Source organism: Dasypus novemcinctus, chromosome 3 (genome assembly GCF_030445035.2).
Source record: "Dasypus novemcinctus isolate mDasNov1 chromosome 3, mDasNov1.1.hap2, whole genome shotgun sequence".
NCBI lineage: Eukaryota > Metazoa > Chordata > Mammalia > Cingulata > Dasypodidae > Dasypus > Dasypus novemcinctus.
Window position 1 is genome coordinate 134,281,245 of NC_080675.1, and position 25,966 is coordinate 134,307,210.

The following is a 25,966-nucleotide window of genomic DNA, read 5'->3' on the forward strand; positions in this document are numbered from 1 at the left end:
TAAAATTAATAGGTTTTAAAAAATTAATAAAAACTATAACTAAGAGTTAAAATCATTTATAAATGCATTTGTATTATAAAACAGTGGAAAGACAATAACTGAGATTATAGCTGGGTGAATTTAGCCTGAAACTATTATTTAAGTGTAAATTCTACACTAACCTTTCCTTTGTTTATGGTTACTTCAAGCCTAACCTCACCCTTTGCCTTTGCCTATGGTTATTTCATAATTGAGAAGAGCTGGGACATCACTGTCTCCTCTCCTGGTATTAGTAACCCTTTCTCTCATGAATTCAAGTGTAAACTAAATAAATTGCTGCCTGATAGAATAAGGTTAAATGGCCACTGGAGTTTTATTATCTCCAAAACCGAAAAGGGGGGTGGAGGGGGAGAAGTCTCCTGCCTTGACGGTCAGTGTTCCTAAGAGTGGCAATTCATGAGAGAAAGCAGTCTGTCTCCCTGAGGCTTCAAACAGCCTCAGTAAATATATATAAAATTAATCTTGTTGCTTATCCAAAACTCTGCTAATTTCAAAGTAAAATATAAAGTTCTAAAACAAAATGGTGCTAAGGCATTGAGAACATTTTGGTTATTACAATCCATTAAGAAAGAAAATTCTTGTGGTAAACTGCATGGTCATAGTGCAAATTAAGAAGAGTTTCAAAAGTCTTTGAAAAGTTTAAAGTAACTAAAGTCATGTTGTTGTGTCAAACTATTCATGTCTGCCTATTTGCTCAAATTGTTGAGGTTAAATATGCAGTTATATAAGTAATATGTATTTCTGGACCCCTAATTAATTAAGCTAAACAGTATATAAAATAATGCAAATTACAAGTAATATCAATGAGTTGTGTTTGTGTCTAACTCTTTGTGTCTGCCCATTTTTTAAAAAAAATGCTCAATGTATGTCTTCATACATCAGGATAATATCAAATTAACAAATAAAAATTCTTAAAAGAGGTCTATTCAAATTGTTAAAAATTAAATATGCAGTTATATTTATAAATATTCTTAAAGCCCAAATTGAACTAAGCAGGATGAAAAAGTCATAGAAATCTGATTATGGAAACAATTGGGAAAGGGCCTCCTCTTTGCAAGAGCTTTTAAGGCAAGACTAGGTGTGGCAGATTAAACCTATCTACTAGGCTAGGGAATTAAGAATCAGTTTGCCTGGTAATCTCCCAGTTTAAACCTTTGTCAGCCATAAATTGCAAAAAAAAAAAAAAAACACACACACACAAAGATTAGGTTAATTTTCACATAAGAAAAATGTTGATGTAACCTGGCGGCCTGCTGCCTCAGTCTCCCACTCCCGGGTTGGACAGCAGTGGAGGAGACCAGTTTAGGCCAGTCCTATGGGCAGTGGAAGGATGCCCAAGAAGGAGCTAACTAAGTCGGTGCCATTTCAGCACTAAATTCTATTCCTTATTTGAAAAAGGGGGGAGCAGGTAAAAACTAAAATGGTTGGAATGTGATAGAGGAAGCAGTTAAATCAAACTTTTGCGTGGGAAAGTTAAATCTCAGATAAGCTGTAACTTCTGAAGTATCCAATCTATGGAAAAACAGAGGAAGAGCTTGCATGCTAGGCTTAGGGGTATAAATTGTGTCATTTTTCTTTGTTCGGGGCACCAGCCATATCTGGCTCTGCGCCCCTTCTTGCAAGATTGAGAATAAATTATTTTCTTCTCCACAATCTGGTGAGCCTTATTTTCTTCCAGAAGATTTCTTTCCAACAAAATAAGGTAATTAGTGGCTCTATTAACAAATTTCAGTAAGTAAAGGAAAGTCCATAAAAACTATGGAGAGATCTTTCCTGGGTTATGATTTTTAAAAAATTAAGTAATTGTGTAATGTGTTTTAAAACCTGGTAGTCAGTATGTATGTGTTTTAAAACCTGGTAGTCAGTTATGCTTTTAAATTAATAATTTTCATAACTTAAAGAAAAGAAGTTTTTAGCTTCCTGTAAGGGAAAAAGAGAACATTCCTTGCATAAACTATTATGGTTTCAATTTTATTTAACTTGAGTGTAATCTCCCATAGTTAATTTATAAACTAAATTAACATATGTACAAAATCTTTACAGTAATGAAAATTGTAAGTTCACATTGGTGAAATTAGGCTAAAGGAAAAAGATTGTAGATATGCTCTCTTAAATAAAGAGTAAATTTCTTTCATTGGTAATTGTAATTTAGTAAGTTTATTTAAACATGAGGTGTCTAGTCAATGCGGTTATAGTCAATTATAAGGAGTTTGTAAAACATCTTCCAAACTGAAAATGTTTAAATAGTTCTAATTGTAGAAGTCATTGTTAACTAAAGAAACTTAGATTGGTATTGGTAGCAGAAACAACTTCATGATAATAAACCTGTCTGAAGGCCACTGCAAAATACACATTTAAGTAAATGGTAATAAAAAGTTGTCTTGATTCTATTGGAAATATTCTGTTTTCATTCTAACAATGAAAAATAATATTTTTCCTCTATTACTAAAGTAAAGTACCTACTGTTATCTTCATAGTAAAATTGTGTAAGTAAATAGTCATTTGATATATGTATTGCGTTAAGTTGTTTAAAATATATATAAAACAAGGAATAAACTTTAACATTGTCAAACTCTTGTGCATTCGAACCAGGCCTTGTATACATTACAGGTGGCCTCTCCATGTGAGTTATTGGCTAGGCTGGTCACTGACCCCTCAATTAAAAATATGTGCTATATCAGTCTCTGGTTCTGCTCCTGAAGTCGATGGAAACTATATTGCAGTTTCAAGCTCCTGCAGCCAATAATGACTCGGTACAGCCAAATGTACAATGGATATCGCCTCCAGACTGGCACTGTTCCATGGTGCCAGAGAGCACTATGCACCAGGCTAGTAGAATACTGGAAAATCTCTCTAAGATGAAGGATGCTGCAACTTGCTCACTGCGTTGAAGAACATGCTAAGTGGAGCCATGATACCAGGAGACTGTAAGTAAAACTTAAACACAATTGGCATTATGGCCTGCTCTCATGGAGAGATAACATGTAAAGTATTACAAACCTGAAACTCAAAACTAATAATGGCAACTCTGAATCCTTATGCATTAAGTAATACATTAGTTAATATTAAGTGCTGTACTTTTATCCTGTACTAAATATATGCCTAATAATTGTAATGTTATCTTTTCTATTTTGGATCAAGTGCAGAAGTATATTAGACATGTTAAATCCCTGGTAAAATCATTTTCTAAACAGTTAATAACATGTCTATAGAATAAGGTGGCAGTCTCAGCCAGTCTCAGTCAACTTCTATATTCTGCTGTACTCTGCTGTGTAGCAAAAGTGAGGCTTGCTTGCTGATGGTGAGTCACCTATTGAACAAGTCAAAATTGCTAGAAATTGTACAATGAAAACCAAGGTGTAAAAATCTTTATTCTGTAGTTCTGATCACTCCCACAGGTGAAAACTAAGAGTATTTCCAAATTAGTGTTCTAATCCTGAGTGAAGCCAGTTGCCCAAGGAGTACCAGTTCACCAGGAGCATCTGACAGAGCGAATGAGTGTCAATCATTGAACAGCTTGGAATGTGTCTTCAGACAAAGCTAAGTGTCTGTTGCAATTTCTCTCTAAAGATGGATAACTTAAAAAAGAATATATATGCTGTTCCCACCAGCTTTTAAGGAATGCCATCTTTATAGGCACCTAACCTTGTCTACCTCTGTAATCCAATGTGTCCTCTTTTAAAAACAGGTATTCCAAAATTTTAATTAAGTTTGTTTCTTTCAGAGTGAACATCTTATTAACCATATGAAAACTTCATCCAACTTCGTACAGAATGCCAGATCCATCTTCCTCCAGTTAGAATAAATTAAAGAGTTTTACACCTTATTAGGCAATGACTACAGCCCATGGCCAGCAGGAAGCAGTTACAGAAAAGAGATCGTCTCCCTTCAGCACCCCTTTTAAATTAAAGGTGTAAACTCTTTAAAAGTAAAATAAAAGTAATAGATGGATCTGGAACTTGACTGGAAATCCACGTGAGTGCCAGTGGCAGCAGAATAACTGCGGGAGGCCCCTGCCCAAGATTCTGCTGTCCAGAATGAAAAGTTCTAAACTTCTAAAAACGGTCCTGGATGCTGTACTAAAGACTGATAAATAATCAGTCAAGACAACAAACAGCCATCCACCTCATAGCTCCAACAATAATTACGCCAAAGCTTAGCAAGTAAACTTTGACAAAAGGGGGGAATGATGTGGGCTATGGGTGGAAGGCTCTTTGTCTCTTCAGAGATAACTAAGTTGTTTGACTTGTGGGTGTGGAACGGTGGGGGGCTGCAGTCCTGCCCTTGGGGACTAGCAGCAGCTCCAGTCCCAGGAAATGTTTAACAATGCGGGGGCTATAAACTTTAAGTATTTAGGGGAAATGCAAAAACCAAATATGCTAAAGGCTTATCTAGAATGTCTGGAGTCCATGCTAAAAGCTTACCTAAGAAGTGGAAGATATATGCTAATTGAAGCCTATTGAGAACTGAAACAAAGGGACCATTTGGCCTTTCCTCTCTGTATAAAAGACGTTTGAAAATCTTGTTCGGGGCTCGGGATTCAAACTGAAAGCTCCCGAGTCCGGCCGGCCGTCAATAAACCATTTTTCCTTCTCAAAATCATTGCTGAGTCCTGGCCTCTCTATACTCAAATAATTGAACTTCTCTTAAATTCCACAACAATGCCACACAGGGGTGTCCCCTGTGTAGGGAGCCCCAAGCACAAGGAGTGCGCCCCGTAAGGAGAGCCGCCCAGCATGAAAGAAAGTGCAGCCTGCCCAAGAATGGTGCCAGACACATGGAGAGCTGACACAACAAGATGATGCAACAAAAAGAAACACAGATTCCTGTGCTGCTGATAAGGATAGTAAGGCTAGACGCAGTCACAGAAGAACACAGCGAACAGACACAGAGAGCAGACAACTGGGGGGGGGGGGGGGAGGGAATAAATAATAAATAAAAAATAAAAATAGAGGGAAAAAAACCTATATTGGATTCCCAATGTGGTGCACTGGTCTCTCATCTTGCCTGCAACCCCGGCCCGGACAGCTGCGGCCTGGCGGCCTCCTGGACATGGACCTGGCCGGCCAAGATAGCAATCCGAATTCTCCTAATAAGGGTTTGCTGTCCATCCACCTCCACAGACGGACGACCTTGTTGACACAATGTGGCTGGCTGCCTGGACTCCAGCGGCTGATGGTCTCAACGAGGCAGAGGAGGAGGAACTCAGGGCTGAGCTCGCCAAGGTGGAAGCGGAAATTGTCCCCGCAGCCAGGGAGTGAGGCACTGTGGGGAACTGAAAAGGAAGCTGGGCCTCTCTGCCTTGGAGGGGTTGAAGCAGAACCTGTCCCGGAGCTGGCGCGATGTGTTGGTTTCTAACGCCCATGTGAAAACTTCTGAGAAACTTGGAGAGTGGAATGAGGAAGTGACGCTGTCGGACCTCTGCAGGAAGATTCAGGAGCTCTCTCAGGCAGGACAGAAGATTTCGGCGGCCCTGTCTACTGCAGGCTCCCAGATCAGCAGGAAGCTCGGCACGTGAGGTACTCTGCAACCTTCAAGTTTTTTGAAGATCGAGTTAGGACCTTAAAGGAGGCAGAGAGAATGCGGGGTCCACCTTACTTCTCCGATAGGAAGGGGCGATGAGCCCCTGCCAGATCCCTCTCCTTTCCAAGACATGCTGTCGCTTTGCAGGGCCACAGAACGAGTGCCAGAATCTCTTAAGTGATCCCAGTCACAACTGCACAACAAACCGTCCCAGGGTGGGCCCAGAGAGGCCCCTGTGCGCGCAGCCAAGCCCTACGCCGCGCACACGTGGTCGCCGGGCTCGCGGGGTGAGAGCGCAGTCCGCACGCAGACGTTTCCCACTAAAGTTTGTAGATGAAATAGATCACTGTACTGTCCTTCCTGGGGTGAAAGAAACCTACAGGATAGTGGGTGCTGAGGGTTTTCAGCTAAAACCCAAACTCCTTTTGGATCTTGTTAATTTGTCAGAAGCTGAAAGAATGGGAAGAACTAAGGAATGAAGTAAGTGGTATTTTCTAACCTCCTCCTTCCCAAAGTCACAGAGGAATCCATTTGTCTAGAAAGTGCTATCTGGCCCAGTTTTTATTTCAATATGCTGGACAAGGAGACTGTCTATTTTCTGTCCACCCCCCAGCAAAGAAGTGATTTATTTGTAGATGCCTAATTGTTACACTAATGATTGAGCCTAAATAAAGTAAATTTTTGACTTTTTAAACACAGTGGATTTTTCAAAAATTGAAACTAAGCAAACATATTTCGGCTCATAGAGAATATTATTTCTTTGGACTCAAACTGAAGCATGGTTTATACTTTTTAAATAAACTTTTAATATATAAAAATGAGGGTTCTTAGGTGGGTTCTGAGCACTATTTGGAATTTAACAACCATCCTGAGGCACAGTATTCCTGCAACCAGTCGGGGGGTTTTATTTCACTCACTCCACCCCAGTGTATAAAACTTGCTTTCTCTCCTCTCAAGGACTGTGGCAGCTCCCGCTGATCCCCTCCAGTCAAAGGGCTCCTGGGCTTCAGGGAGGGAGCCCCAAGAATGAAAAGCCTCGGTCTTCAGCACCCTTCACAAGAGACTCGCCCATCCTCAGTCATGCTGCTGGTCCCTAGTGGACCCGCCCCTGATGGGTGTCTCATCGGTGACTCCCAACCTGCCCTAGTTTCCTGCTTGCGCAGGATGGGCAAGAGGCAGAAGCTGCCCTCTCAGGACAGGGCGGGGCAGGGACCGGGCTGTCAGGATCAGGGGAACACTTCTGTCACATTTTCTCAGGAGCTGGAAGACCTCTTTCCCCATTTTAACTTGCCACACCCTGGCAGCATCTTGCAGCTGGGGGCCCTGCACTTAGGAAGTCTGGGAGCAGTCTGTGCTTTACTGACTCTTAGCAGAGGACTGAAATCTCATCTGCTCTTGGCCAAGACAAGGTGTCACTCGGGTCCAGGGTGCTGGTTTGGTAAAACCTGAATGTGTTTTCTGCCCCAGAGAAGCAAGCACTAGCTTCTGTGTGTTTGCTTGTCACCAGATACCCTCTAGGGACTGCCCTCCTTGAATATGGGATATATGTCAGAGGAAGAACACTGCTTGCTGTCTTTTTTCCGGGGTTTTTAATTGTGGCTTAAACTTTGTCAGATGGAGGTGTGATGAGAAGGCAGTTGCAGGAGTGATAGCTGACTTATCTTTTCCTTAAAGTGAATAATGGATAATTTGTCAATAAAGCATTAATTTGGAGAAAAAGCCCCCCCTCCAAAAAGCCATATTAATTAAAACAGTGAATTATTGGCATAGGCATAGATCAATAAACAATGAAGAGAATAGAGATCCCCATGGAAACACATTGGTATTGTAATTCATTTGAGAAATGGTGCTGAAATAATTGACTATCCTATTGGAAAATCCCTACTTGACATAATGTAAAAAATAAATTCCAAGTGGATTAAATACCTAAATGTGTAAAGCAAAACTGAAGAAAATATGGAATATATATAAATCAACATAGATGAATCTCAGAAACCAAATACTGATTTTTTTTAAAAAAAAGCTTACAGTCCATGGGATATGTTTATTACAAATGTTTAAAACATACAAAAATGCTATATATCTCTAGGGGCCCAATAATATGTAGTTAAAATTATAAGAACATGCCTGAGATTGATAAACACAAAATTCAGAAGAGACATGCATCCAAGAGAAACTAGAAGGAACGGGATTGAGGTGAACTTTGACTAAATGTAAAATCATATCACTTCAAAAAATAGAAAAGATATGAAGCAAATATGTCCAAAAATGCATTATAATCATGTAAGTGTGAAAATTTTCATAATTTTTCATATTTATCACACGTAATGTGTGATAAAGTGAGCATTTGAAGATACATAGCAAGGCATGTCTCCACTAAATATCAGAGCAGTGTATGAGCTCATGTCTTTAAAAATATATTTATCATTTAGATACAGTCTCTACAGAGATCCAAAACTACTATGAATTAGGCAAAACAAGTTTATCTTTCATGTTTATAGTTTAGAGCTGCTGACTCAGGGCTAATGGAGCAGCTCTGCCTTCTTCAGGCCAGAGTTTCCATTTCTAGGGCCAAGGTGGATACTCTAACTCCCTCCATCACATCTACAGAACAGCCTGGGAAAGGAGGAAAATGGCAAGGAAAATATGCCTCATTCCCTTTAAGAGCACAACAAGAAAGTGCTACACATTACCTCTTCTCCCATGCCACTGGACAGAACTTCATCACATGACACATTTTATTGTAAGAGAAGGTGAGAAAGGTAGTCTCTAATTGGGAAACCATGTGCCCAGATAAACTCTGCAGTTTTATCATTAAAGGGAGAGGAATAGATATGGGTGGACCATTAGCCACCTCCATCACAGGATGGATAAGGCCGGGCTATGACGGAAGTGAGACAGGAACATTTACAAATGGGAAATGTGTCCTTCTGTCTTTATCACAGTTTCCAGCCCTACAAATAGATGTGGTTTGTCTTTCCTCCCATGTTGTCCTCAGCGCTAGTCTTATAACTCTCTTTCATCCACAATCACCATTCCCGAGTTAGAAACTTGCGGAGGTGCTGGAGGCTCAAAGGAGGAATGACATGGACTCTACCCTTAACAAAAAAAATTTGATACCCATTATCAGTACTAAAATGGCACGGTTTAATCTGAGCACTGGGGAGGGGCCCAAGAGCCAACCAGGGAAGTCTGGAAAGGCTTTGCAAAGGTGGCCATGAGATTGAGGCTAGGAAGTTGAATAATGGCGCGGGGATTCGACCAGAGGAAATAACTATGCAAAGGCAAGAGAATAAGAAACATGTTCAAGAAAACAAAGAATTTCAGTGTGGACATACATTGACAAGGGAGACTGGTCCAAGAAAAAAAGCTGGATAGGTTAGTAGGAGATGAGATCACGGAGAGTCTAACATTCATGCAAAAGAGTTTAGATTTTATCCTGCATCTATAAAGGGAGTCGTTATTGAATTTTTTATACGATTTATTTTATTTATTCTCCCCACCCCTTTGTTTGCACTCCTTGTCTTTTAGAAGGCAGCAGAACCAAACCGGACGTCCAATGTAGGGGGCGGGTGCCCAACAGCCTGAGTCACATCCACTTCCTGCCGTTATTGAATTTTAAACAAGGAAAGATAAAATTAGACTGTTAGATCACTCTGGTGGCATCGTGAAGGATGCATCAGAATGGAGGTAAAACTATAAACAGGAAGCAAAGATGGACGAGACAATTCTGGGAGGTAGGGAAGGATGAGTTCGATTTGTGACTTGTTTGGTTTGAGGTCCCAGTGGGGCAGCCCATGGAGATATAAAAACGGTGTTGGACACAGAAGCAAGAGCTCGAGAAAGAAGTTCTGGCTTCTGTGCTATACCCCTCCGTCAGTTTGCGGTTTCTGGCACAGACAAAACGTTTTGCACCCCAGCGTGCTTTTCTGCTTCCACAGTTAATGGGGCGTGGTCAGCCATTCCAAGACAGGAATCCCGGGGTCCCAGCCTGTGCTCCTTCTGTAGCTAACGGGTGCCCACATTACAGTGTTGATGACAGCCCGGTGCTGGAAATCCGAATCTACCTGACCACCTTACTAACGTAGCAATGTCAGCCTGAAGAGAGATCTCGAGAACGTTCACGGAGCTCTGAGTCTGGCCCTTGCGGCAGCTTGCTCGGTCGGTAGAGGTGGGGTCTGGCTGCGGACGAGGGGTCGGTCCAGCTTTGGATGAGGGGTCGGTCCCGCTTGGGACGAGGGGTCGGTCCGGCAGCAGACGAGGGGTCAGTCTCACAGGGGTTGCGCGGTTCGGCTGACGGGGTCGCCCGGCAAAGCCGGCGATGAAGGGGTCGCCCGGAGAAGCAGGTGACGAACTGGGGACAAGGGAGGCCAGGCCCTTATTGGGGGCTCTCAGGACTGGAGGGCGCACGGCAGAAGAACTACCGCGGAGACAAGGTAAACACGCAAGTCCACTTTATTGAGGGAGAGGCAACAGTTTTATAGGGGCTGGGGAAGGCTGATTGGTCGAAGCCACGCCCTGTTCTGATTAGTTGCAGCGAAAGGTCAGTGGGAGGTGCTGGACGGGGAAGGGGTGGTGGTTAGGGATTGGCTGTCGCTGTTGCTGGGGGAAGGGGCAGGGTTTAGTGATTGGTGGCTGCTGTTGCTGGGGTGGAGGGCAGACTTGAGTTTCCCGCCCACGCCTGGCTGTTGCTGCTGTCGGGGGAGGGGAAAAGGGCAGACTGGAATTTTCCGCCCTGCGCCTGCGCAGGGAGAAAGAAGAAGAAGGGTGCCGCCCCACAGGCATCGTGTGGCGCCATCCGGGAGGAGGGGCAGCCGCGGAAGCGTGGCTGCCGAGAAGGGAGACCCGAGGGCACTCTGCGCCCATGCCGAGCTCCCTTCAGGGGTGGCGGTGAGTCCGACCAGCCACCCTATTATGGGGGCAGCGGCTTGGCCTGCCGCGGCTGCTCCCCCGCCAGGCCAGCAAACCACGCTTCAGCCCGAGGGGTGACCGCAGGCCCTGTCATGGTTAGCAGTTTTACCAGACAGGATGAAGGCAGACAAGGTATCTTTAACCCATTTCCAGAGAACACAAAGTCAGGAGAGACAAGTTTGTGGATGTCGGAATGAGAGTTCAAAGAGAATGAAATACACTAAAACCAACATGATAAAATATAATCGGGAAGCAAAAAATCCTGTCCAATAAATTTATTCATTATTGAATTATAAAAATAAACTCATTGGAAAACTGTACTAAAGATGTTTGGATCGCAGACTGTTTCATTCTTATAAAAGACCCTGGAAATTTTTATCCTAAGCACAGGGACCACCATTTCCTTGTGCTCAATCAGCAAAACAAATCTGAATTCGTTTACCAGTGAGATGGTTACCACTTTAAAACGGGGGGCCAGTGATCTCCCTAAATTGCTGTTTTGCTGTACAGCGACTGCCACATTCTCTTACCCTGTATTCTCTGGACATGTAGTTACATTTCCCTACAAATATCTTTCTAGAAATGCTATTTAAGGACTTTGGCACCTGTTAATCTATTTTCATAACTACTAAAGAAGACTAAATGCATTTTCCACACAACAGTTCAGTTATCCCTACTCTCAATAGGTCTCCCCTAAATAATGTTCACATAGCATCCTGTGCTTCTGCCTCAAACTTTTATCACTGCTGTAATTATTTCAATAATGTTTGACATCTGTAAGCTCCATGTCTGACTGCTTCACCACTGTATCCACAGTGCCTCATACAGAGCGGGCCCTTAGTGGGTGCAGAATAAATATGTATAGAGGAATGGATAAGTGAATGACAAAATGAATGATAGACATCCAAAGAGAATATTAATGTGTTTTAATAATGCAAGATTATTTTGAAGATCTTTCTTGTCCAACTGTTAAGTGGTGGGAAAAAATCGATTATTTTAACCACTCTTTCCCAAATTTGTCATTATAATTGCTAGTATCCATATTGTCTGCTGTTTCTAGTCAAATAACCTGTATACCGATAGTCATTTACAGCAAAGGGCTTGCCTGGTAGGGAAAAGTAGTGAAAAATAAGATAATATTGTCACATTTCCTCCTTTATTGTAAATTTTCTTTATATAAAATAGGTATTCTGAGGGCCGAGGCAGGACATTGAATCTCCTCTGTCTTCTTTTCTCACATCCATGTTAATTTTTTAGCTAAGAAAAAATATTGTTAAAATTTCAGTTGAAAGTCCTTATGCAAAAGGCGTGGATGAATGCCTATTTGTTATCTCAGGGCTGATTTTCCTATGAAGAAGAGAAAGGTACAAAGAGAAAGGGTTAAGAGGTAATTCAGGGAATGCTGACAGAATATAGGTGAAGCTAATCACATTAATTCTCTTTGAAGCAGCTCTGCCCATTTTATTACAGATTCCACAGGCAGCTAGTTCTGGCTCTGCTGTTACACTCTACTATAGCAAAGCAAAAATTCTCTCTGCTAAAGTTTTGTCAAGGATTCTGTATTGTATAAGGTGGGCCATTTCATTTTTACAGTAGCCTAATTAAGGTGTCTCAGTTCACATTTGTACTGTAAACTATACCATAAAAAGCCACCATTCAAAATTTTTACAAGCAGTTATACTGCCCTAGTAGGAAAAAAAATGCCATTTAGAAATTACCAACATGCAAGACCCACTTTGAAATTCATTTAATAAAGGTCAATTTAGGTGCTTGCCCACCTATACACTGAAAAGGAGAATTTCTTCAACAATGAGCTAAATCTCTTAATTTTCAAAAGGCTAAAATTTTAGCTATCTCCTATCCCTATTCAACAGATCAAACAAATAGTTTTAGAATAACCAGTTTCTCTGTTACCAACAGACATAAGCAGTGGGAGAGGAATCATTCTAGCCTCAGGATTAACCACTGATGGAGCTCCTGGTAGCTTCCAGCCTCAAGCAAGTAATTTCAGTCTGCTACCATGATGGACGACATAAAGGGAGGGCTACTTTACTTTCACTGTACAATTAGACTGGCATAAATTTAGTATTTTGTTGATTTCCACCGCTGGAAAGAAACTCCTCTAACAAAGTTTCTTTCAAAAATTCATCTCATACCTGGAGTATTTTACATTTAATTTGTGGGAAAACAAAATTTTCAATATATTTTCAATAAACAATTGATTTTTCAATTCAAGAACACCCCCAGTCCCTCCTCCTCCCCACCCCACCCTGCCTTTTTTTTTTTTTTTTTGCTTCTTTGGCCAGCATAAAAAAATTCTTAACTCTTCTGATGCTGACACCAAGCAGAAATGGGTTCTTTTCTCCCAAGTCATCTTTAAAGCCAATACTTCAGACACCACCAGGGTTTCAAAGAGAGAAAGAGTTTTAGTGGTTGCACAAGCAATGGAGCACAGTGGCCTCCTGGTCCAAAACTGCCTTTCTGATCTGCAGAAATTCTAATATTTTATAGCATCAGTGTGCTAATGAATAATTGGGGTGGAGCAGGACACAGGTTCCCTCATTAGTAAACATTAAGGGGCTGAGCAGGACAGACAGGGGTTTGTTTGGTAGCAAACCAGGTTCAGTCACAAGGATTTGGGATAGGGGTGTATGGAACAAAGGTCAGTTACAAGGTCTTTCATATGGATGGCAAACAGAGATGGGTGGAGTGGTTAGCATCCCAATAGTAAGTATACACGAGGGTGAGCCTAACCTTTAAACAAAGGTAAGGTCAATCTAGAATTACCATCACAAGGGTAAGTACACACAAAGGAGAGGTTAAATCTAGAGTAACCAAAAATAGAGGTGAGACTACTCTAACTAGCTTCAGTGATTTCAGATATTAACCTTTTGCTACTTTATAATATAAAGGCATCTATATAATGATTTATTAATCAATTATTTATTCATTCTTAGCCCTCAGTGACAACTCTTCTCTATTTTATAAAATTCCCAATCATGGGGATAATCTGTATTTTGGATCTTTCTGGCTTCTTCATGCTGAAAAGGAGCATTGACATACGGGGTAAGGAATTATAGCCAGTTGTTCTTTTTGACCTCTGGGTTCCAGGGCTTGTCTGGCACAGAAAAAATTCTGAGACTTTCTGAAAAACAAATTTAATATGTAAATTGAGATTTATAGGTTTAAATAGCCATGTTACTTTGGGGAAATGATTTTATGGCTTTTCTTAGGTATAGTTCAGAGTATTCTTTTGAACTTTGTCTACTGGGTTTTTTTTTTTCCCTCAGTGTTTGGCTGAATGGTACATTAAGAGTAACCTCCAGAATGACCTCTCAACTCTGCTTGAAATCTCTTAACCATTAACACTTTATTCTGTCTTATTTTCTCCCCTTTGATCTAATCACATGTTATAAGGGAGGCTGGTCCCTGGGAGATGTCAAGTTCTGCATTGCCAGGAAAAATCTCTAGAAGTCAAATCCCATGTTGCCAAGGAAAATTTTATCCCTGGAAGTCCTGTCCCACATAGGGGGAAGGTAGTGCGAGTTTGCTAGGAGAGGCAGGCCACATTTAAGTAACAAGGAGGCTCTCTGGAGGTGATTCTTAAGCATTAGACAGGTTTCATTATAGGAATAACTTTCATAAATGTAAGCCTTGAGATCAAGAGCTCAGCTTACTAGCATGTTTCTTTTTCACAGGTTTACCTTGCAGAGTTCTACCATTTCAATAAATGGGGAGTGCCTATTATTTGAAAGAGTGGTAGGAATTTCCCAGGTGAAAAAGCTTAATATTTCTACATTTCCCCAGTCCTTAAGGGACTTTGGAAATAACTTTCTATTGTATGCCCAAAATGCTGAAATGCATCAGGGTATTACAACAATTCTGTATAGAATATTGCAATCTCATTCACTATTTTAGGTTCTATGTTAGTTATGCTGTTTAAATAAGTTGATAGGTTAAACTAGATAGTGTTCTATAGAAATTTAAAGAATTTTCTTGACAGAATAAATTTCTTTCTAGTCCCCATAGTACTTAAAGTTTTAAAATACCAATAATATTACTTTTTTCTTGTATCCTCATTCTCCTTTATCTTTAGATAGTCCCCATTTACTTTTTTAAATCATTTTTTATTAGAGAAGTTGTAAGTTTATAGAAAAATCATACATAAAATACAGAGGGCCCCCCCATATTTAACACTTTGCATTAGTGTGGTACCTTTCTTACAATTGATGAAACAATATTATTATAATTTTACTATTAACTATAGTACATAGTTTACATTAATGTTTACTATGTTGTACAGTCCTATGTTTTCTTAAAATTTTATTCTAGAAATATATATACACCTTAAATTTATATTTCCCCTTTTTTCAAAAAAAGATTTTATTTATTTATTTATTTCTCTCCCCTCCCCCCCCACCTCCCTGCCCTAGTTGTCTGTTCTCTGTGTCTATTTGCTGTGTTGTCTTCATCTGCTTCTGTCGTTGTCAGCAGCATGGGAATCTGTGTTTCTCTTTGTTGCATCATCTTGTTGTGTCAACTCTCCGTGTGGTGGGCGCCATTCTTAGGCAGGCTGCACTTTCTTTCACGCTAGGTGGCTCTCCTTACGGGGCACACTCCTTGCGCGTGGGGCTCCCCTACGCAGGGACACCCCTGCGTGGCATGGTACTCCTTGCACGCATCAGCACTGCACATGGGCCAGCTCCACACGGGTCAAGGAGGCCCAGGGTTTGAACCGCGGACCTCCCATGTGGCAGACGGACACCTTAACCACTGGGCCAAGTCCGCTTCCCTATATTTCCCCTTTTTTAAAACAAATCAGTTTTATTGATTTGTTGATACATATTAATAAAGCATACAGTTTATCCAAAGTATACAATCAATGTTATTTGGTATAATCACATAATTGTGCATTCATCACTTCAATCATTATTAAAGCATTTTCATTATTTCAATAATAATAATAATAAACAAAAAAACAGACAAATAAAATTCCTCACCTCTCAACTTCTGTTTCCCCTGCTGTACATAGCTGCTATTTCTGGCTATTCTTGCACAATTATTTGTTTATTAAGCAGTTTTATTGAGATATATTCACATACCATATGATCTATCCAAAGTGTATAATCCATGACTTTTAGTATATCACAATGTTGTACATTCATCATCTCAAAAATTTTAGAACAACTTCATTACTCCAAAAAGAAAGCCTCTATACCCCTTAGCATTCCCTCCTCAACCCTAAATAACCACTAATCTAATTTCACCTTTATAAATTGATTTATATTTACATTTTATATAAAGGGAATCATACAACATGTAGTGCTCTATGTCTGGTCTCCTTCGCTTTGTGTAATTTTTTTTGTCTGTTATTTACATTTTGCAGTATTAACCTACATTTGTTCAGCTTCAAAGAAAAATGGTCTTACATATGCAATTTTACCTATATTCATATTTCACATAATATATTTATATTTCACAATATATTTCATTCATAATAGGGAAATCATACAGTATTTGTTCTTTTGTGTCTGGCTTGCTTCAATCAACATAATTTCCTCCAGGTTCATCCATGTTGTTATATGGAAGTCTGATTTTTTAGCTCCTTTAATTGGAGTGGGTTTTTTTGTGTGTTGTTGTTGTTTGTTTTTAGAATTAGTGCTGTTTTTTCAGCAGCTTAGAACTGATTAACTTTAGCTCTGAGTTCTAGGTGTCATCCAGGCCATTAAAAATTTTAGGGAGCTGGGAAGCAGATGTGGCTCAAGTGATTGGGCTCCCGTCTACCATATAGGAGGTCCAGAGTTTGATACCCAGGGCCTCCTGGTGAGGGTTAAGTTGGCCTGCAGGCAAGCTGGCCCAAGCAGAGTGCAGGCCTACACAGAGTACTGGCCCACACAGAGTGCTGTCCCATGCAGGAATGCTGACCCGCATGGAGAGCTGGCGCATCAAGATGACACAACAAAATGAGATACAGAGGAGAGACAATAAGAGATGCAGCAGACCAGGTAGCTGAGATGGCACAAGAGAATGAATGGCTATTTCCCACTCTGGAAGGTCCCAGGATCGGTTCCTGGGGCTGCCTAAAAATAGGACAAGCAGACACAGAAGAATACACAATGAATGGACACAGAGAGCAGACAACAGGGGGAGAAATAAATAATAATAAAATTAATCTTTTTTAAAAATTCTAGGGAACCATTAGGTTATTCATAAAGAGTAAAGCATCTTAGGACTTAGAAATACCAATTAGAAATCAGAGCTCAGGAATAAATGTGAATGCTGCAAGAGCTTACGATCTAGGCCCTAATTTCCTTGCGCATTTTGAATAAAGCTGTTTCTAGAGACCATTAACTATAGACCATAGTAGAAGTTTTGTTCCATTTTACTTTTACTCTTTTATCAAGATTATGTTAATCAACAGGCAAAGCATGTCTTATAAAATCTTGCCTTGCTTTTCCCTTAACGTCTCTTTTTGTTGTTGATGGGGTGACTACATATTGTTTTAGGGAAGCATCAGAGCAAAATGGTGCAGCTGATAAGAGATTTTGGTTGTTACCATAGCATCACATTTTTCTAAGAATAACTAAAACTATAAGCAGCAATATCATCATGCAGATCACTGTTAGGACAGAATAGACAGTGAGAACTTTAAAAGTCTTCAAGAATTTGTATACAATACCCAATTATATTATATAAGTAAATTACACATTCAATTTCTCTTTCATTTTTTTTTTCTTTTATAAAGATACTCTTTACCACAAAGAAACTTCAGCAGTACTGGAAGAAAACTACTTTTCTACTAAATTCAAGAACCTAAGATTCCCAATAGAATCAAGATTATCTTCTCACTACCATCACCTTAATATGCTTATTAAAGTGCTTATTGGAACATTAATATCCCCACCCTAAGAATACATTACTTTTAACAATGAGGGTGATTCTTTAAAACTTCAAAGTGATAAATGTAATACATATCTTTACAAGTATTAAGTGTCTAAAATAGGCAGTTAAAAACTGCATTTGATATTATTTTATAAGTAATACTTCCCTTAGCAGTAAACATAAGTCTATACAATCACAATAACTTTAAGAAATAAATACTGTGATTATGCACAGTACTTTATAACAAGCCAGTTTTGTTGTTGTTGTTTTTTAAAGCAGTTTAGCACTGTATTAGTCTGCCACACGTGTGCCATGCAAAGTACCAGAAATCTGTTGACTTTTATAAAGGTATTTTTTGCGGTAAAAGGTTGCAGTTACAAGGCCCGAAGGAGTCCAACTCAAGGTTGCTTTCTCACCAAAGCCAGGTGCCACATGTTGAGACAAGATGGTTGCTGATCTCTGCGAGGGGTCATCCTTCCCCTCTGGGCTTCCTCTCTCACCTGCCGCCTGGCATAAGGCTTGTCTCTCAGGGCTTCCTCTCTCTCCATCATCGGGCTTGTTTCTTTCTGGCTTTCTATATCAGTCTCAGCTATTCTGTTCTTTCCAAGGTCAGCTGCAAACTACCAGGCAAATGGTTCATCTCTTCCCAGGGCCCCAGGATTAAAACTGACAGAGCTCTTTCTTCCGGTGTCTTTTTGAGTGTCTGTTTATATTGGCCCACCAAGGGGGTGGGGACTCAACCTGAGTTACGCCTTACTGAAGTAGCCCAATTAGAAGCGCTAAACTGATTTTAACAAGAAACATAATCAGAGGCCCCTCACTGAATTTAACACAATCAAAGGGTATCACACACTGAGGAATAGATTAGTTTATAAACATTATCTTTCTCCTTGGAGATTCATAAATAAGCTCAAACTGTCACGAACACCTTGATAAAAATTCTGATCAGAATGAAGAAGTGATAAAAACATTGCCAAAATAACATCCCATTTAAGTTTTTCCAGTTTATACAAGTATTATGAGTTTCCAGTTTGGGAATATATTTTTCCATTGTGAATTAAAATAAAATATATAGATAATGTAAATTTTCAAAAACATATATATTTTAGCACATCAGGTTTTAATGTGAAAGAACAAGTTCTGTTGTAACAGTTTGCAATTAAAGATATCCTCAAGGGTTTTATTAGAATATTAAAAGTTGTCATGTCTGAACATTACATTTAAACAGGCCTCTTTAACACAGTGACAAATAAGTTAGTAAAATAGTTTGGAAAAGACGTAACTTCCAAAATAGCAGTGGCTCTGTATTTTTTAAAACCATTAATGATATAATGGCACCATTCTGATAAGGCACAGATCTTTTGTTCTTTATATATATATATATATATATATATATATATAAAATTTCAAAAAGGACTTGTATATCCTTCCCTTCAAAATAGATCAAAGAGGAAAGCGCTGTGGCTCAGGCAGTTGAGCTGCCGTTTACCACATGGACCCAGGGTCAACTTTCCATATCCAATCAAGTCTTGTCCTACATATTTCCACCCCGACTTTATGAAAACCAGCCATCTTATCTTAGGACACAACCCACTCCCTTCAACAAGCTTTCACAAAACTTTTCATTCTTTGCCCATTTAACTCTTGTCTTATATCCCTCATTCTGTTCTGTGAAACACTACTAGTCATTTTACTTTAGGTAAAACCATGATTTTTAAAGACATTTGTAAAGATAATAATTTAATTAATTAAAAACCTACAATTTTATCATCTTAAAGAGTTGACAGACTTAATGTTAACTCACTAGTATCTGGATAAATTTAGGGGGATTATAACTAAGTAGAATAAAATTAAAATAACGATATTTAACCTAAGAAATGCTTTTTTTTTCTTTTCCTTCATAGGAGGTTAAAGCCTCTGTTTTTATACCTTAAAATTATAAATAGCCTCAAAAGTATATTGCGGCCACCCCTCGGGCTGAAGTGTGGTTTGCTGGCCTGGAGGGGGGCGGCGGCCGCGGTAGGCTATTCCAAACCACTGCCCCCATAATAGGGTGGTTGGTCGGGCCCACCGCCACCCCTGAAGGAAACTCGGCATGGGCGCAGAGTGCCCTCTGGTCTCCCCTTCTCGGCAGCCATGCTTCCACGGCCGCCCCTCCTCCCGGATAGCGCCACATGATGCCTTCTTCTTCTTTCTCCCTGCGCAGGCACAGGGCGGAAAATTCCAGTCTGCCCTTCCCCCCCCCCCCACAGCAGCAACAGCCAGGCGTGGGCGGGAAACTCCAGTCTGCCCTCTACCCCAGCAACAGCAGCCACCAATCACTAAACCCTGCCACTTCCCCCAGCAACAGCGACAGCCAATCCCTAATCACCACCCCTCCCCCGTCCAGTACCGCCCACTGACCTTTCTCCGGCAACCAATCAGAACAGGGCGTGGCTTCGACCAATCAGCCTTCCCCAGCCCCTATAAAACTGTTGCCTCTCCCTCAATAAAGTGGACTTGTGTGTTTACCTCGTCTCCGCGGTAGTTCTTCTGCCGTGCACCCTCCAGTCCTGAATGCCCCCGACAAGGGCCTGGCCTCCCTTGTCCCCAGTTCGTCGCCTGCTTCTCCGGGCGACCCCCTCGTCGCCGGCTTCGCCCGGCGACCCTGTCAGCCGAACCGCGCAACCCCTGTGAGACCGACCCCTCGTCTGCTGCCGGACCGACCCCTCGCCCCAAGTGGGACCGACCCCTCGTCCCAAGCGGGACCAACCCCTCATCCCAAGTGGGACCGACCCCTCGTCCGCAGCCAGACCCCACCTCTACCGACCGAGCAAGCCGTCGCAGTATATTGCCTATTAGTCTCTGAAGAATATATTATAATTGTTTTATTTGTTTTAATTACAATTCAGGAAACCCTTTTCATATCTTTTACAGATTTTTTCTCTTACTAAAATTTAGCTATTGGGCTATTAATTATTCTCATCTCAAGACTGTTAAAATTTAATTGGGAAATTACAAAACAGAATAAGCAAATCAAGGTTTAGTAACATCCCCTCTGTCCCTATCATTTTTGAATTCCAGGTCTCATAGACAGAATTTTAAGCTAAACTTACATCTCTCCCATCTTTTCACACCCAGACCCTTCCCCATAGTTCCCTAAACCAGTTTTAATGTGTCACTCAAATTCAGTCAAGGTTAGAGACCCTGGAGATAGGATAGGCTATAGAAAGTTTGTGGAGGAATTCAGGACAACCTCTTTAGAATTTTTTTTTCTTTTAACTATGTTGGTCAGATTTTTTTTTAAGATTTATTTATTAACCACCCCACACCACCCCCCCCTCGTTGTCTGTTCTGTGTCTATTTGCTGCGTCTTCTTTGTCCGCTTCTGTTGTTGTCAGCGGCATGGGAATCTGTGCCTCTTTTTGTTGAGTCATCTTGCTGTGTCAGCTCTCCATGTGTGCAGCTCCATTCTGGGCAGGCTGCACTTTCTTTCGCGCTGGGCGGCTCTCCTTATAGGGTGCACTCCTTGCGTGTGGGGCTCCCCTGCGTGGCAGGACAGCCCTGCGTGGCAGGGCACTCCTTGTGCGCATCAGCACTGCGCATGGGCCAGCTCCACACAGGTCAAGGAGGTCCAGGGTTTGAACCGCGGACCTCCCATGTGGTAGACGGAAGCCCTAACCACTGGGCCAAGTCCGCTGATCAGTCAGATTTTTATATGACCTTTTTCATCCTGTTTGGCTTTTCTAATTTGGTCTCCAGGACTATTCATTTACATATATATGTGCCTATTTAATTTTTAGTAATCTGAATAAAATTCTTTTAAGAATTTTTATTTGTTAGTTTGACATTAATATCCAAAGGTATAAAAATATACACTGAACAAACAGACACAAATAGAGATAGACACACCAACAAAAACATACAACTCACAATTTTTACTAATAATTCTCACTTTTGGTATGGGTTTCTCCAGGTTTTCCATCATTCCACATCTCTGGTTTTTACCACTTTTACAATCTCCTCTGGGATCCGTATTACATGTAAAATGCAAACTCATTCTTGGAACACTTTTATATATAAAAATGGGAGAAAAAGTTATCTATAAGTTTCTTATTATATGCCTTGCTCATGTTAGCCTCTGAGTCAGCTTCCCCCTTATAAATTGCAGATGGAACAAAACTCTAGGGTTTCCTGAAAATTAAATCAACAATTGTAAGGTTTTAGACACATAATCTGACACATAATAAGCTCTATATGAATGCATGTTGAATAAAATAATACTGAAACAAAAAAAGAATGTTATCTATGCATTACCTGATTAATAGGTTTTTAGCAAGGAAGATATATAGGAAGCTATGTTTCAAATATTTTGTTTTAGTTCAGTAGCATAGCTCCCCTCCCCACGAGCCCTTTTCATTCCAGATTTCTGCTCTCACCTAGCTGTTCTTGGGATTTTCTCCAGGACGTCTGGGATGATACATTTTCCAATGTCTTTCTTCTTTGCAATATGTACATTGATAGGTTCTTAGATTAAAAATTTCTCCCAGGATCCCAGAGAGAGGATTGTGGCTGAGAATACAATTGTGGGAGTGCTCTTTTGACAACTATGACAGGGGAGGAGTATGGAGCAGGGTGTCAGTGGTGGAGGTTATGTGTGAGGAAGGGTGTACCTGGGGCTTGCCTCTATGGAATATGAATGTGTTCACGTGGTCATCAGATATTATCTCAGTGTGTAGAGACCCACACAATAACCAACAAAATATTAAATTCTCATCCTAAGGAGTCCTGCTATGTTCTCTGATAGAGTGGCAAGAATTTCTCAAGTACATAGGCAGTACCTAATAAAAGAAAACAGAATAATATGCTAAGCCCTTGATATTAATGCATGTACTTATGAATCTCATTCTTGTAAAATTGAAACTTAACATAATAGTATATATTACCAAAGAGTTACTTCCCTAGAACTTTATTACTCAAATGTAGCATCTATTTAAGCCAAACTCAACAAATACATAAACGCACTACCTCCTCAACTGGCATGGGATATGAGCCACAGGGATGAGCCTCCCTGGCACCAAGGGATTATTACTAAGAACCAACTAGCTATGCATTTAGAAAAAGATCTTGACCAAAAGGGGGAAAATTAAATACAAAGGAGTTTTTGTGGCTAAGGGTGGGCCATTTTGGGCCATTTCATTTTTACAGTACCCTAATTAAACTGTTTCAGTTCACATTTATACTGTAAACTATACCATAAAAAGCCACCATTCAAAATTTTTACAAGCAGTTACACTGCCCTAATAGGAGAAAAATGCCATTTAGAAATTACCAACATGCAAGACCCACTTTGAAATTCATTTGGTAAAGGCCAATTTAGGTGCTTGTCCACCTATGTACTGAAAAGGAGAATTTCTTCAACAATTAACTAAATCTCTTAATTTTCAAAAGGCCAAAATTTTAGCTATCTTCTATCCCTATTCAACAGATCAAACAAATAGTTTTAGAATAACTAGTTTCTCTGTTACCAACAGACATAAGCAGTGGGAGAGGAATCATTCTAGCCTCAGGATTAACCACTGATGGAGCTCCTGGTAGCTTCCAGCCTCAAGCAAGTAATTTCAGTCTGCTACCATGATGGACGACATAAAGGGAGGGCTACTTTACTTTCACTGTACAATTAGACTGGCATAAATTTAGTATTTTGTTGATTTCCACCGCTGGAAAGAAACTCCTCTAACAAAATTTCTTTCAAAAATTCATCTCACACTTGGAGTATTTTACATTTAATTTGTGGGAAAACAAAATTTTCAATATATTTTCAATAAACAATTGATTTTTCAATTCAAGAACACCCCCAGTCCCTCCTCCTCCCCACCCCACCCCTGCCTTTTTTTTTTTTTTTTTTTTTTTTGCTTCTTTGGCCAACATAAAATTCTTAACTCTTCTGATGCTGACACCAAGCAGAAATGGGTTCTTTTCTCCCAAGTCATCTTTAAAGCCAATACTTCAGACACCACCAGGGTTTCAAAGAGAGAAAGAGTTTTAGTGGTTGCACAAGCAATGGAACACAGTGGCCTCCTGGTCCAAAACTGCCTCTCTGATCTGCAGAAATTCTAATATTTTATAGCATCAGTGTGCTAATGAATAATTGGGGTGGAGCAGGACACAGGTTCCCTCATTAGTAAACATTAAGGGGCTGAGTAGGACAGACAGGGGTTTGTTTGGTAGCAAACCAGGGTCAGTCACAAGGATTTAGGATAGGGGTGTATGGAACAAAGGTCAGTTACAAGGTCTTTCATATGGATGGCAAACAGAGATGGGTGGAGTGGTTAGCATCCCAATAGTAAGTATACACAAGGGTGAGCCTAACCTTAAACAAAGGTAAGGTCAATCTAGAATTACCATTACAAGGGTAAGTACACACAAAGGAGAGGTTAAGTCTACAGTAACCATAAACAGGGGTGAGGCCACTCTAACTAGCTTCAGTGATTTCAGATACTAATCTTTTGCTACTTTATAATATAAAGGCATCTATATAATGTTTTAGTAATCATAATTATTTGTTAATTCTTAACCCTTGGTTACAATGTTGTCAAAAAGGAGCAGCATTCCAGAGCAACCAGATGGAGGGTAAAGCCAACAAATCTTCCTCCAGTGTGTGAATGCTGTAGGGCAGAATTTTCAACTGATTTACAATTGGGGTAAATTTGCATATCCATAGTCAGTCTAGACAGGAAAAGAATTTGAACCTGATTTTTCTACAAGCACACACCAGGGAATAATGTAAAAATAGGAAACATCAATGACCCCAGTGACTGCTCAAAGATAAAGCACCTTGGTCACATGCACAACCCAGAGAAGAAAAACCTTTCTCAATTTAAAGCAACACATGTGAACATTTTAAACTTCCTAACAAATAAACCAGTTGGGTATCCCAGAACTCGTTGATTAAGAGATTTGGGGAAAGGGAGTTGGCCCAAGGGATAGGGCACCCGCCTACCACATGGGAGGTCCAAGGTTCAAACCCAAGGCCTCCTGAATTGTGTGATGAGCTGGCCCACGCGCAGTGCTGATGCATAAGAGGAGTGCTGTGCCACGCAAGGGTGTCCCCTGCGTAGGGGAATCCCACATGCAAGGAGTGTGCCCAGGAAGGAGAGCCACCCAGCACGAAAAAAGTGCAGCCTGCCCAGGAGTGGCTCACCATACATGGAGAGCTGATGTAGCAAAATGACTCAACAAAATGCTACACAGATTCCGGGCACCACTGACAAGAATACAAGGGAACACAGAAGAACACACAGGGAATGGACACAGAGAGCAGACAACTGGGGTGGGGAGAGCAGAGAAGGGGAAAGAAATAAATAAAAAATAAATCTTTTAAAAAAAAAGAGAGATTTGGGCTGTCATAGTAATTTTATGCCCACTCTGTTTAAATGACCATTTGAGGGGGAAAAAATGGGGGAAAACACCAAGGGAGAAAGTAGTAGGTTGTCAGTTTCAAAATCTGGTTTTTCCTTCTTGTGAAATGCAGACATACATTCAAGAGTCCCCCACCTCCTCCCATTCCCTCCACACCAACAAGCCAGGAAATGAAATGTCTAAGGCATTCATTCTTCAACGTTTATTGATCATATAGTGCTTATCTACTATCATATATTTCATACATTTTCATAAATAAAGTTTTCAATTTGTAACTGTATGTAAATTGAAGATCAGGTATATTGGGATTAAAGAGGATACTTAGAATTTAGATACATTTTATATCCCTGATGGCCAAGGTGTCTGAAGTATGCCAGTTGACATTTTTTTTAAGAGGTACTGGGGGTTGAAACCAAGTCTTCGTACATGGGAAACAGGTACTTAACCATTGAACTGTATCTGCTCCTCAATGAGAGTTGATTTTTTAAAATTTGTTTGTTTGTTTGTTTGTTTTAGGAGGTACTAAGGATTGGACCCAGGGTCTCATACGTGAGAAACGGGCACTCAACAGCTTGAGTTACATCTGCTCTCTGTGTTCTTTGACATTTTTATCCCAGTTCCCTAAAAGCAAAGAGTGTCAGTATTTATGGCAGAAGAAAAGAAAAGGAATAAAAAGAATCATTTCACACCACAACTATTATCATATGTGATAAAAAGGCTAGTTAAGAGGCAATACAATCTTTAACCACTTTTGGAAACAGATGGTTCTAAATGTAACTAATTTTCCTCAACATTTAACAGCAACATCAGAAATTAAACATGTTACAGAAATCATTAGGTTCAGTCCCACCCCTGTTACTATCAGTGCTGTCTAATAGGGAAATCATATCCCATTAACTTATTTACATTAATTGAGGGAGGAAGCTTGAAGGAAAGAAAAGAATTAGCTCTCACTAAATACTCCATGGCAAAGACTGCCTCTTTCTTTCCCAATTCAAAGTAAATAGATGCTTGCTGGCCACATTTCTGTTTTGACCAAGAAAGTTAGTGGATGGAGTTAGGTTTTAAAAAGAGTTTTCTTAGCTAGAATCTTGATCCATTCCCAGAAGCTATAGTATATTTCTACCTCAGATGAATAAAACATCCTACTTGTAAATGTCTCACACTATTGAATAATAATAAGACTTGAAACAGGGATCCCAAATCCAGT

The 25,966-nt window shown here is 40.3% G+C and overlaps 1 pseudogene; it reads left to right on the forward strand.

Moving 5' to 3' along the window:
- Positions 1-5,091: 5,091 nt before the first annotated feature.
- On the forward strand, positions 5,092-5,661 carry LOC101415467 (tumor protein D54 pseudogene; annotated as a pseudogene).
- Positions 5,662-25,966: the final 20,305 nt, after the last annotated feature.